Here is an 11,932-nt window from a genome sequence, read left to right on the forward strand (position 1 = left end):
CCCCTCCCATATGGTGTGTGTGTGTGTGTGTGTGTGTGTGTGTGTGTGTGTGTGTGTTCTATGTGTTTAAAGATTTATTTACTCTATGTATATGAGTACACTCTAGCTGTCTTCAGACACACCAGAAGAGGGCATCAGATCCCATTACAGATGGTTGTGAGCCGCAGTGTGGGTACTGGGATTTGAACTCCTGACCTCTGGAAGTGCCCTTAACCCCTGAGCCATCTCTCCACCCCAGTATTCGCTGTGTTTTTAAAGGGAAACTGCCTATGTATCCTAAAGTAGACATGTAAAGAAAACAGTTTCAGCCCGAAATTCCTTTCTTAGTATAGTAAACTGTTGCAGCAAATAAAATGTTCATCAGATTTTTACTTATTAGCTCCCAAGCCAGAGGAGGATGTACCCGCATCTAACACTGAAAGCCCGATTCAGGGCTGGGATGTGACTCATGGGTCAAGTACTTTCCTAGCGTGCACAAAGCTGAATTTCAGGCATGGGGGCAGACAGTAACCTGTATGTGGCATCTTGAGCCTGCAACCCCAACACTGAGGAGGTGGAGGCAGGAGCATCAGAAATTCCAGGTCATCCTTAGCTACAGAGTGAGTTCAAGGCTAGCCTGAGCTACAAGAGACCACGTTTCCAAAGCAAACTTGCCTCTTGCTGTCCTGGAGGCTGGAGGCTGAGGAGCCCTCACACCTCTGCCCACCTTCTTGGAGATGTAGAAAAGCCAGGAACAGTTCAAAGGCCCGGGAGCATTGAGCTGGTAGGGAGTGACAAGTAGTGACGAGGCCTGACAACTAGCAACTTAAGGACAGGAGAGAACTGAGGACCCAGGAGTGGTGGTGCCCACCTGCGACCCCAGCACTTGAAAGGTGGAGGCAGGAAGACCAGAAATCTAGTGCCAGTCTTGGCTATAGATTCAGGCCAGCCTGGGCTACGTGAGACTCTATGGGAAAAAATTTTTTAAAAGGTATATTCTGGCAGAAATGGGGAGGGGGTGGGAGACTTGGGGGGTGGATGTCTTTGATTCCAATACTCTGGTGACAGAGGTAGATGGATCTTTATGTGTTTGAGGCCAGCCTGGGCTATATATATAGTAAGTTCCAGGCCAGCTAAGACTACATAGTGAGACTCCTTTTTTTTAAAAAAGGTTTATTTATTTATTATATATAAGTACACTGTAGCTGTCTTCAGACATACCAGAAAAGGGCATCAGATCTCATTACAGATGGTTGTGAGCCACTGTGTGGTTACTGGGATTTGAACTCAGGACCTTTGGAAGAGCAGTCAGTGCTCTTAACCACTGAGCCATCTCTCCAGCCCGAGACCCCTTTTCAAACAAAAACAAAAACCAAACAAACAAACAAAACAACAGAAAAGAGAGAAAGGGAGGGGGTCTTCTCCCCAAATTGCTGTATCAGAGCCAAGTTTCCTATGGTTCTTGAACTTGGATATCCAATTAAGGCCCCAAGTGGCATAGGTACACATGCATCCTGGAACTAGGAAGACTGAGGCAGGGGGATTCGAAGTTCAAAGCTAGCCTGGTCTACATACTAAGACCCTGTCTCAACAAAACAGCTGAGCACACAAATGCAGTGAAGACAGAGCTACCAACAGGGCCAGTGATGTCTGCTGTGAGTATCCCTAATGATATAAGTAGAACTCCTCACAGGCCCATGCTCCTGCTGTATGGCTGCTGTCACAGGCACTGACAGGAAGGATGGTTGGGGAGGTGAGATAGGGGAGGAGTGTCATTCCACAGACACTCAACTCTGCAAAAGTTTAAGGGAGATCAAGGCCAGCCTAGGCTATGTGACGTCCTGGCTCACAAAGAAACAAAAGAGGAAAAACAAAATAACCCATGGTAGAGTTATAAATATTACTAGGTAAAGCCAAGCAGTGGTGGTGCATGCCTTCGAGCCAGTACTCCTGAGACAGCAACAGGTTGATCTCTGAGTTCAAGACCAGCATGGTTCAGAGCAAGTTCCAGGATAGACAGGGCTACACAGAGAAACCATGTCTCAAACCCCGCCCCCCTAAAATTTACTAGGTAAGCCAAGTATGGTGGTAAACAGCTATAATCCAGCAACTGGGAGGACTGAGGCAGGGGGGTTGTGAGTTTGAAACCAGCCTGATCTACATAGGGAAAATCCTATTTAAAAATATATACATATATATCACAGGACTACATAGAGAAAACCCCATGTCTCACCTCCCCAAATACACACACACACACACACACACACACACACAGAGACAGACAGACAGTAAGAGAGACAGAGACAGAGAGACACAGAGAGAGACAGAGAAACAGAGACAGAGAAACAGAGACAGAGAAACAGAGACAGAGAAACAGAGACAAAGACAGAGACGGGGAGAGAGAGAGGGAAATCACTGGGTAATGAGCACATAGTAAACCCCTCAGAACTGTGGTCTTGTGTACAGTGTGAAGTTGTGAAGTAGTTGATCAAGGCTGGGACATAAGTCATCCTTCAAAGACAAGCTGTAATAGTTCGAGGACAATGGGTGGCCCATTCACTGACCAGACCCTCTGCTTCCTGCCTCCTTAAGGACCAAGAGTCGCACACAAACGCAGGGATGTGCACACCTCCTCCCTGACAGACTCCATCCAAAGTACAGGATCTGCCACTCTCTAGAACCAGAACCAGAACCAGGTCCTGGGCAGTTCTCCCCAGAGGAATCCTGAGGAGGGGAACAGGGCAGCCTGGGAGCGTGGGCTTGGCCCTGCTGCAGGCCGGCCAGCGACAGAGGCACATCCTGTTCCGCGGTTGCCATGGTATATCTGAAAACATCTGCCACAACACAAGGCTGGGGTGGCGCCTGGCAGCTCAGCTCTGGCCCACGAAGGAGGAGGGCGGGCTGGGCACCAGACAGAGCAATGCAAGGTCTACAGCTGGGCAGGGATTAGGAAAACTTCCCAGATCTCCTACACACATGTGCACAGTTTGTACATGTGCGCGTGCGACACACACACACACACACACACACACACGTGTTTATCTGGGAGGTAAGGCTAGCTGCATATCTAGCCCGTGCAGATTTCCTGAAGCATTCTCTATTTTTGGTTTTGTTTTGGGGATTTTTTTCTTTTCGTTTGCTTGCTGTGTGTGTGTGTGTGTGTGTGTGTGTGTGTGTGTGTGTGTGTGTGTGTGTGTGTGTTTCATTTGGATTTGGCTCGGTTTGCTCCGTTGCTGAGAATGACCTTGGACTCCTGATCCTCCTGCCTTCGCTAACCCAGCGCTGGAGCTACTGGCTGTACCACCAGGCGGGGGCTGCCTTTGTGTTTATTCGGTGCTATTTTATGTGCTACTTTGCCGGTTGTATATGTGTGTGCACCTAGAACACTCAGGCCAAAGGCTGGCATCAGATCCCCTGGAACTGGAATTACAGTCATGAGCCTCTGTGTGTATGCTAGGCATCAAATTCAGGACCTCTGGAAGAGCAGCCAGTATCTTAACAGTTGAGCCATCCCTCCTGCCTCCCAGCCGCCTTTTTTGATTTTTTTTTTTTTAATTGGTGTTGTTTGGGACAAAGTATCACCCCACTGTAACCCAGGCTGGCTTCAAGCCTACAGTAATTATCCTGCCTCAGCCTTCCTAGTGTTGGCTTTATGGATGCTACCACACCCAGTCCTAATTCTCTGTTTTCTTCTTTGAAACCCTAAGAGCCGGAGGCTTCCAAACTTCCTGCCGGGACCAGCTTCCAGCCACGCCCACAGAACTTCCCTACCCGCTCGGCTCCTCCAGATGGAACTCGCTGCCCTGCTGTCTTGGGAGCTGCTGATGTTTCTCATGAATAGCCCAAAAAATGCAGTCTTGGTGAGAGTCAGTTGTGGGATATAGAGGAAGAGTGAGCCTGAGCCGTGAGGACCGCGTTCCTGAGCCGGGAGGACCGCGTTCCTGATGCGCTTTACACAACTGCAGAGTAAACAGCCCCTAGTGTGGAGGGGCTCTGCACAGATCTGTCAAACTAGATGGCTGGCTAAGTGAATTGATCCCGTGTAACGAGCTGCAGCCCACAGGTATTAGTGATACATTTTCTAAGATATAACCCCCTCCCCCGCTAAGGTTACAAGAATATGCAAAGTGGGTTTTCTTTGGAGGCGGGGAAGGAGGCAGACTGAACCTAGGGCCTCACACAGGCTAAACAGCTTCCTTATTTCCCTAACAGAGTCTTAGAAAAAGTGTCCAGGTTAGCCTTGAAACAGCAATCATCCAGCCTTAGCCTCCTCATTAGGTTGGGGTTTAATGCCTTACCGCCCTGTACCACTAATCCCCCATACTCCCCTAGTCCCATCCCTTTGCTTTTTCTAGGTACCAGAAGTCCTCCATGGCTCCCTGAAGACGCAGGTAATCCTCACTCTGAGAAGCCATAGGTGAACTGGGGTGGTGGCTACCTTCTTTTCACCACGTCTGTGCCCCGTCTGTTGGGCTGTGTTTCTGGGCTCTGAGAATCTCCTGCCCACTCTACTTACCCCCTCGAGAAGCCCGTGGAAGTGTGCGCTGGCCAATTTTCTGTCAGATTGACACTAGCTAGACTCATATGAAAGGAGGAAACCTCAGTTGATAAAATGTCTCCATAAGATCCAACTCTAAGGCATTTTTAAAATTTGAGACTGATGTGGGAGGGGCCAGCCATTGTGGGTGGGGCCAGTCCATTGTGGGTGGAGCCATCCCTGGACTGGTGGACCTAGGTTTTATAAGAAAGCAGGCTGAGCAAGCCATGGGAGCAAGCCAGTAAGCAGCACCCCTCCATGGCCTCTGTATCAGCTCCTGCCTCTAGGTTCCTGCCGTGCTTGAGTTCCTGCCCTGACCTCCTTCAGTGATGGGCTATGAAGTGGCAGGGTGAGCCGAATTAACCCTTTCCTCTCCAACCGATGTTAATGACATCAATAGTGATGGACATGGACAAAGCGATCACCTTGTTCTCACTCCCACTTTCTTATAGCTGCAGCTGCGATGGGGGCTCGACTGGGATCTTCACTGAAGGTTGACACATTTCTTTAGTCATACTGCACAATTCGGGTCACCTCTTCTGAGGATGCTTAGAATATGACTTACACAGGTAGCGCAGGTAGAAGCAGACAGACTCACGCACGGGGCTGCCTCCTCCAGGAAGCCATGTCTGGAAGGACTTCCACTAAACTCTTCTAAGATGGTTTTTCCGTGTCAGCACCCTCTGTGGGAATTCCCAGGACAGTGAACTCCCTGAAGGTATCAGCTAGGGCAGAGTTATCATGGTCTACCCTGTGCCAAATATAGTATGTGCTCAATAAATACTTGTTGAATTGAGTTGACTACTAAGTGAGGATCACCGTAATAAATGGATGTAGGAGCTTATCTCTCTTCCTTTCTTGGTCATGAGAGGTTCAGGGGTGCTGGGCAGGCCCGAGTTACAGTTTTGCTCTGCCTCTTCCTGGCTGTATATAACCTCTCTCAGCGTCTGTTTTCGCTTTTGTGGAAACACACAGGCAGTCTGAGGGAGAGTTGGAGCTCAACGACTGGCACACAGTAGGTCTCAGCAGCATTACAAGGAGAAGATTCAGGCCCTTAAGTCAATCTCTGGGGGGTTTAAAGCTCTATTTCAGTATTGATGGCCATTGGGTGGCCTCAGACAAATGGTGATTTCTAGACCTTATGTCTCAGACGCCTTACTCAGGGCAGATAAAAGCATAGATCCCTGGGTTGTGGTGGAAACGAAAGAGGCATCTGAGTAGTTAAAGCCCCTGTGAACATGGCCTCGGTGACCCCAAATGAGCTACTAGAAAACAAGGGTGTGTTCTTCTCTTTCCACCCCCTTCTTAAGACCACACTCGGTCTCTCCCTCTCTCTCTCTCTCTCTCTCTCTCTCTCTCTCTCTCTCTCTCTCTCTCACACACACACACACACACACACACACACACACACACACACACAGTAGGGACACAGATTTTTGGAAAGCACTGACTCTCCCAATGTATGCCCTGAATATTCACCTTACCCCGAGGTTTTCCTCAGGGGCTTTCTGTGTTTTTCCAGCCTAGGTGGATACAATGCTCTGCAGTGGCCTTTTGTGCCGACCGTGATGGAGACTGGTCATTTTCCAGCAGAGCTCCTCTGATTGGATGGCAGCTGAGGCGTGGGGAGGACCTGGAAGAGAGTAGAGAGCCTCCAAAAGTGACTCCAGGGGACCCAGTTACTTATACAGGAAAGTGGGATTCGACCTATCAGCATGATCCCTGTCATGTGACTGTGCCCGAGTCCCCGCTGGTACCAGCGAGGCGAAGCTCAACCATCCTCCCTGCAGCCCGGCTGTGCTTCGGGACTCGGCAGGGGTTTCCCTGGTCTGAGGATGTGCTGCACACTGGTGTGGGAGCACTTTCCCCAGTGACTACAAGTGCCTTGCTGGTTCATACCTCCAGTCCCGATGCCTCCAGAGCAGAAGCCCTGTGTTCGCCCCCTCTTTACACTCAAGGAAACTGAGGCTCCCAAGGACATCAAATTCATCACCTAAGGACAAGAGAGTGGGGCAGCTCTGTCCCGGTCCAGGGTCTGTGTCCAGAAAGGAATACATAGTACACCCTAGGGTTGGAAGACCAGTTGTCCTCCAGGAGGAGGGGAGTCAGTGCCAGCAGCATAGGGGTCTGGGGTAGCATTGCCAGTTTACAGAGAGGAAAGCAGAAGAGAGTTGTGTCACCAAACATCCCTGTAAGCCATGCCTACCGACCTCCAGGCCTTGCCTGTGGGACTCTAGGTCAACCTCCCCAACCAACCCACGATCTCAGCTCAGTGCCCTGCAGATCATGCCTCACTTTGATCTGCAGAGGTTGTGGGCTGGAGCTGCAGGTCTGCTGTGAGATCCTCAGGGCCATCTCTATTCTCCCACACATTGACATCACAGGAGAGTTACACACACACACATACATACCACATACACCATATACACATACCACACACACACACACACCACACACACACACACACACACACACATACACACCACACCATACCACACACCACACACCACACATCACACACACACATATACATACCACACACCACACCATACACCACAAACCACACACATCACACACACACATACACACATACACACACCACACACACATACACACATCACACAACACACACTCACATACCACACCACACATCACACAACACACACACATACCACACCACAAACCACACACACCACATACACCACACACACCTCACACACTACACACATAACACACACCACACACACACCACACACCACAAACCACACACATATACCATACACACCATACACACACCACATATACCACATACACACCACACACACACATAGACACACATACCACACACACACATACCACACACACACATACCACACATACCACACACACTACACACATACACCACACATACCACACACACACCACATGCACCACATATACACACACACACCACACACATACCACATACACATACACACCACACATACCACACATACATACCAAACACACATCACACACATACACAGACATATACACACATATACATACACCGGCAACACAGGAGGGTTCCACACACCCCCAACCTCACCCATACCCCACCCCTCACCCCTACTTCCCCGGCACACCACAGGCATCACAGGAGGGTTCCACCTGGTCCACACAGACTTTCTGCCACCACACTGCAGCAACATCCCCTTCTGCTGTCACAATGTCTAATCCTCTTTTGGTCTGGCTACGTAGCCCAGGCTGACCTGAAACTCAAAGAGATTTTCCTTACTCTGCCCTCTACCCCCAAAAGCTGGGATTAAAGTATGGACACAATGTGCAACTCTTCTTACGAACAAGACAGGGTGATGGCACTACATTGTATTCACAGAACACCTGAGTGGATGAGAGGTGGGATGTGCCCCTGACCACGCTACTTCTATGTCCCTGTCAGGCCTGTGGAACTTCCAAGCTCCATGCTCTCTTTCCAAGGCCATGCGCCATTTCCTTAGCCCTCCCTGCAATGGCTGATTCTGAAAGGAAGTGGGCACATGTCCTGCCCTTCCTGCTGGCCGCCATCCCTCTTGCCCATACAGCCCCTTCCTGTGTTAGCCTGGGGAATCTCTGGAGAACATCTCTGGTGGACAGGCAGGCAGTGAGGGGCAGCCTGGCACTGGTGCAACCCCTCACAGTGACACAAAGTTTCCAAACCATGTGTAAGAGGCCAGAAGGGAACCCAGAAATAGTGAGATAAAAGAGTGGGGGTTGTGTGTAGGGAAGAATGTTCTGGGTGGAGGGAGAAGCTTGTGCTCCCATTCCCACAGACTCTAAGCAAACCAGTGTGACAGTGGCTTGGACAGGTGATGAGAGGGGCCCAGCCATGATGAGTGCTGCAGGTCATTATCAGGAAACTGAAACTGAGCATGGGGGCCCTAGAGCACGGAGGGGCTTGAAACTCCACGGGGCAGTGTCAGCTTGTCCCCAGACCCTGTGTCTAAACTTCACAAGAAGTAAACTACGGTTCAGTTCCTCAGCCACCCGAGCCTCGTTTAAAGTGTCCTTAGCCACACTGTGTCTAGAGGACAGCACACACTTGGGACACTGACCCCAACACGGAAAGGGTCGTGGGCACACTGTGCTAGAGACTACGCTCAAAGCTTGCGTGGAAAATGTTTTGGAGAGAAAGAAAGAAGCCAGCGGGGATGGACTCCAGTGCCTCAGCGAGATGGTCGGTGGCCAGTGCCGGGATGGGGCCTGGCGTGAAGGAACACTGAATGGTTGGTTAGCTGGCCTGCATGTAACAAAGATGGCAGAATGGAGACGGGAGGTGGTTGTGAGGTGTCACAAGGGCTGGTAGAGGAAGCAAGAGTGTGTTGAAATTTGGGTCTCCGAAGCTGGGCGGGTTGTTCCCTGAGGTACTTTGGTCTCTCTGTTTCCTGTTGGTATCACAGAACACCTGAGACCAGATCATTTATTTTGCACAGTTCATTCAGCTCGAGGTTGGGAGTCTACAATAAGTGTGGCCACCATCCGTCTTCCCTGCAAAGCCCAGATGCGTATCGGGCAAAGACTGCATGTTGCACAAGAACTTGACAAAAAACGAAACAGCAAGCAAGCATGTGTGGAACTGAGATGCTTTGAGGTGGCCTTGCTTTAAAACACTGCTCTTGAGTCTGGGAGCACTGCATTCATTCCCTGGGGACACTGCATTCATTCCCTGGGGACACTGCATTCATTCCCTGGGGGACACTGCATTCATTCCCTGGGGACACTGCATTCATTCCCTGGGGCACTGCATTCATTCCCTGGGGGACACTGCATTCATTCCCTGGGGACACTGCATTCATTCCCTGGGGACACTGCATTCATTCCCTGGGGGACACTGCATTCATTCCCTGGGGGACACTGCATTCATTCCCTGGGGGACACTGCATTCATTCCCTGGGGACACTGCATTCATTCCCTGGGGGCACTGCATTCATTCCCTGGGGACACTGCATTCATTCCCTGGGGACACTGCATTCATTCCCTGGGGACACTGCATTCATTCCCTGGGGGACACTGCATTCATTCCCTGGGGACATGGCATTCATTCCCTGGGGGACACTGCATTCATTCCCTGGGGGACACTGCATTCATTCCCTGGGGACACTGCATTCATTCCCTGGGGACATTGCATTCATTCCCTGGGGACACTATTTATTCCCTCAACAACCCAGTCACCTTGCAGCTTTGCCATGTCAAGGAATGGGTTTCAATGTCATTTTGGGATGAGGCACCACCGTCTTTAAACCCTGAGAGGTAAAAAAGAAATGGGGGGAGGGGAAGGTAGTGTGAGGAGGTGGGAATACTGAAGAGTGAGGAGGGAAAACCAAGGAGGAAGGAAGAAGTAGGAAGGAGGAAGGAAGAGGGAGGAAGGCAGAGAGAGGAGGAGATGGGGGTGGGGAGGGTGGTGGGAGGAGGAGAAGGGAGGACAGAGGAGGGGAAGGGATGGGGGAGAGGAGGGAAGTAGGATGAGGGCAGGTTGAACTCACTGCCAGAGGTGTAAGCCTACAGCTATGGGCCTTTTGAGGTAGGCATGGTAGGCTCCCTCACTCAGGCCAAGATGAAGAAGAAGGGGGCAAGGACTGAGAGAAGGGTCTAGAGGAGAAGAAATGGAGTCAGGGTAGAGCAGTACATGTAAGGATCAAGAGTCCGGGCAGTGCACATCCCAGTGCACATGAATATGCATCCTGCATGCAGACCTGGGACCCAGTAGCCAATGGCTGAAAAGAGAAGATTCTGGTGCAGAAGGAGAAAAATTTACATCTGTTTCTTCTTTGAGATAAAAAAGATTTGTTGAGGTTAGTAGGCAACATTGGTGTGTGTGTGTGTGTGTGTGTGTGTGTGTGTGTGTGTGTGTGTGTGTGCGCGCGTGTACGTTCAGCTGAATAAAACAGTATTTGCTATGTGTTTAGAATACATCTCCAGGGCTGGAGAGATGGCTCAGCGGTTAAGAGCACTCACTGCTCTTCCAGGGGTCCTGAGTTCAATTCCCAGCAACACATGGTGGCTCACAACCATCTGTAATGGGATCTGATGCCCTCTTCTGGTGTCTGAAGACAGAGACAGTGTACATATATATAATAAATAAATCTAGAATACGTCTCCATTCTCATAGCTGACTCTCTGAACATCAGCTGTGAGCTGGAGAGATGTTCAGAGGGTCTCGGTGTCTTTACTGACTGGTGCACAGCACCTTCTCCCAGGGCAAAGGGCCAGTAGCCCTGAGCAGAGTCCTTTGGTGGGCTCTGCTCCCAATTGTCTCCCACACTTTTCCACCTTTCAGAATAAACAGGCCACTGTGTGATTTTTAAAAAGCACACCATTTTACCCATTGGGAATAGCTCATTGAGAATCATCAAGGACGTGTGGAACGGTGGGTATTTACAAATTTCAACAGTAGCATCCTCCCGCTCCCTCCCCTTTAACAGAGTCACTTAATTGTGGCGGTCACTTTTTCTAACGCTCTCAACGTGTCCTACACTTGGCTTAAAACTTAAGTGCTATCTCGTTAAACGAGAGGTAGGCCCTGTTCTCACGGACAGAGGACAGGAAATGGACCCAAGGAGCTTAAGTGGCTTTCCCAGGATGCATCACTGCCAGAGACACTCCTTCTGTCGGCGCAGCTGGTCTGGCCCACCAGCTGCTTCCATGGGTGCTACAATCACAGCAAGCCCTTTGTCCCTGTCATTTCTAGACCTGGGGTGTGGTGCGGTAATGTCTGCCTCTCTCATTCGATCAGCCTCGGCCCCACTCAGTGACATCGGCTGGGTTTCGGCATTTTGCCTGGAAGAAACCTGTGTTTGTAGCCACAAAAAGCTTTTTTTCAGGCCTGGGAGCCTTAGGGAATATAGAGCCAGATGGGGCTGTAGGTTTCTTCCAGAAAGAGCTCATTTTCTTTGCAATCCCAGGATAATTAATGTGTTAAGGGTCAAGAACATGGCTGGTATCTCCCACTGGCTTGGAGGTGGGGTTGGGGGCAGGGACCGGAGCAGAGGTAGCCATCTGCTAATAACCCAGGGGACAAGGAGGACCTCTGGCCTTTCCCAGTCCTGGGTGCTCTGTTGTTCATGGGTGCGGGTGACAGAGAGGATTAAAGAGGTCTATGAAAGATAGTCCCTGGAACCAGATGGCTGTCTACAGCTCGAGGGCAAACCCAGCAGGTGGCTGCTGAGCCTCTGCTCAGAAAAGCCAGCCGGGTTCAGAATTGTGAACTTTCTGGGGATTGAGGAGGAAGTATCCTGGGAAGACAGAAGCAAACATAAGCTTTCCTTTGGGTCCAGCCCACGGCTCCCTGGCTTACACTACGCAACACATACCCGCCTGCAGAAGTCACTGTTGCTCAAAGCAGAGAGATGCTGTTCCTCTTCTTCCTCTGGATGTCTGCTT

At 50.4% G+C, this 11,932-nt stretch overlaps 1 long non-coding RNA gene across 2 annotated transcripts; it reads left to right on the plus strand.

Moving 5' to 3' along the window:
• The first annotated feature begins 3,039 nt into the window (after window positions 1-3,039).
• On the plus strand, window positions 3,040-8,534 carry LOC134481209 (uncharacterized). 2 transcript variants are annotated; one of them, XR_010056579.1, is made up of 2 exons: window positions 3,040-4,042; window positions 4,335-8,534. It is a non-coding gene; the product is annotated as an uncharacterized LOC134481209 (long non-coding RNA). The 2 variants fall into 2 exon arrangements; XR_010056578.1 differs by having other exon boundaries at window positions 6,039-8,534.
• Window positions 8,535-11,932: the final 3,398 nt, after the last annotated feature.

Source organism: Rattus norvegicus, chromosome 12 (genome assembly GCF_036323735.1).
Source record: "Rattus norvegicus strain BN/NHsdMcwi chromosome 12, GRCr8, whole genome shotgun sequence".
NCBI classification, from domain to species: Eukaryota; Metazoa; Chordata; class Mammalia; order Rodentia; family Muridae; genus Rattus; species Rattus norvegicus.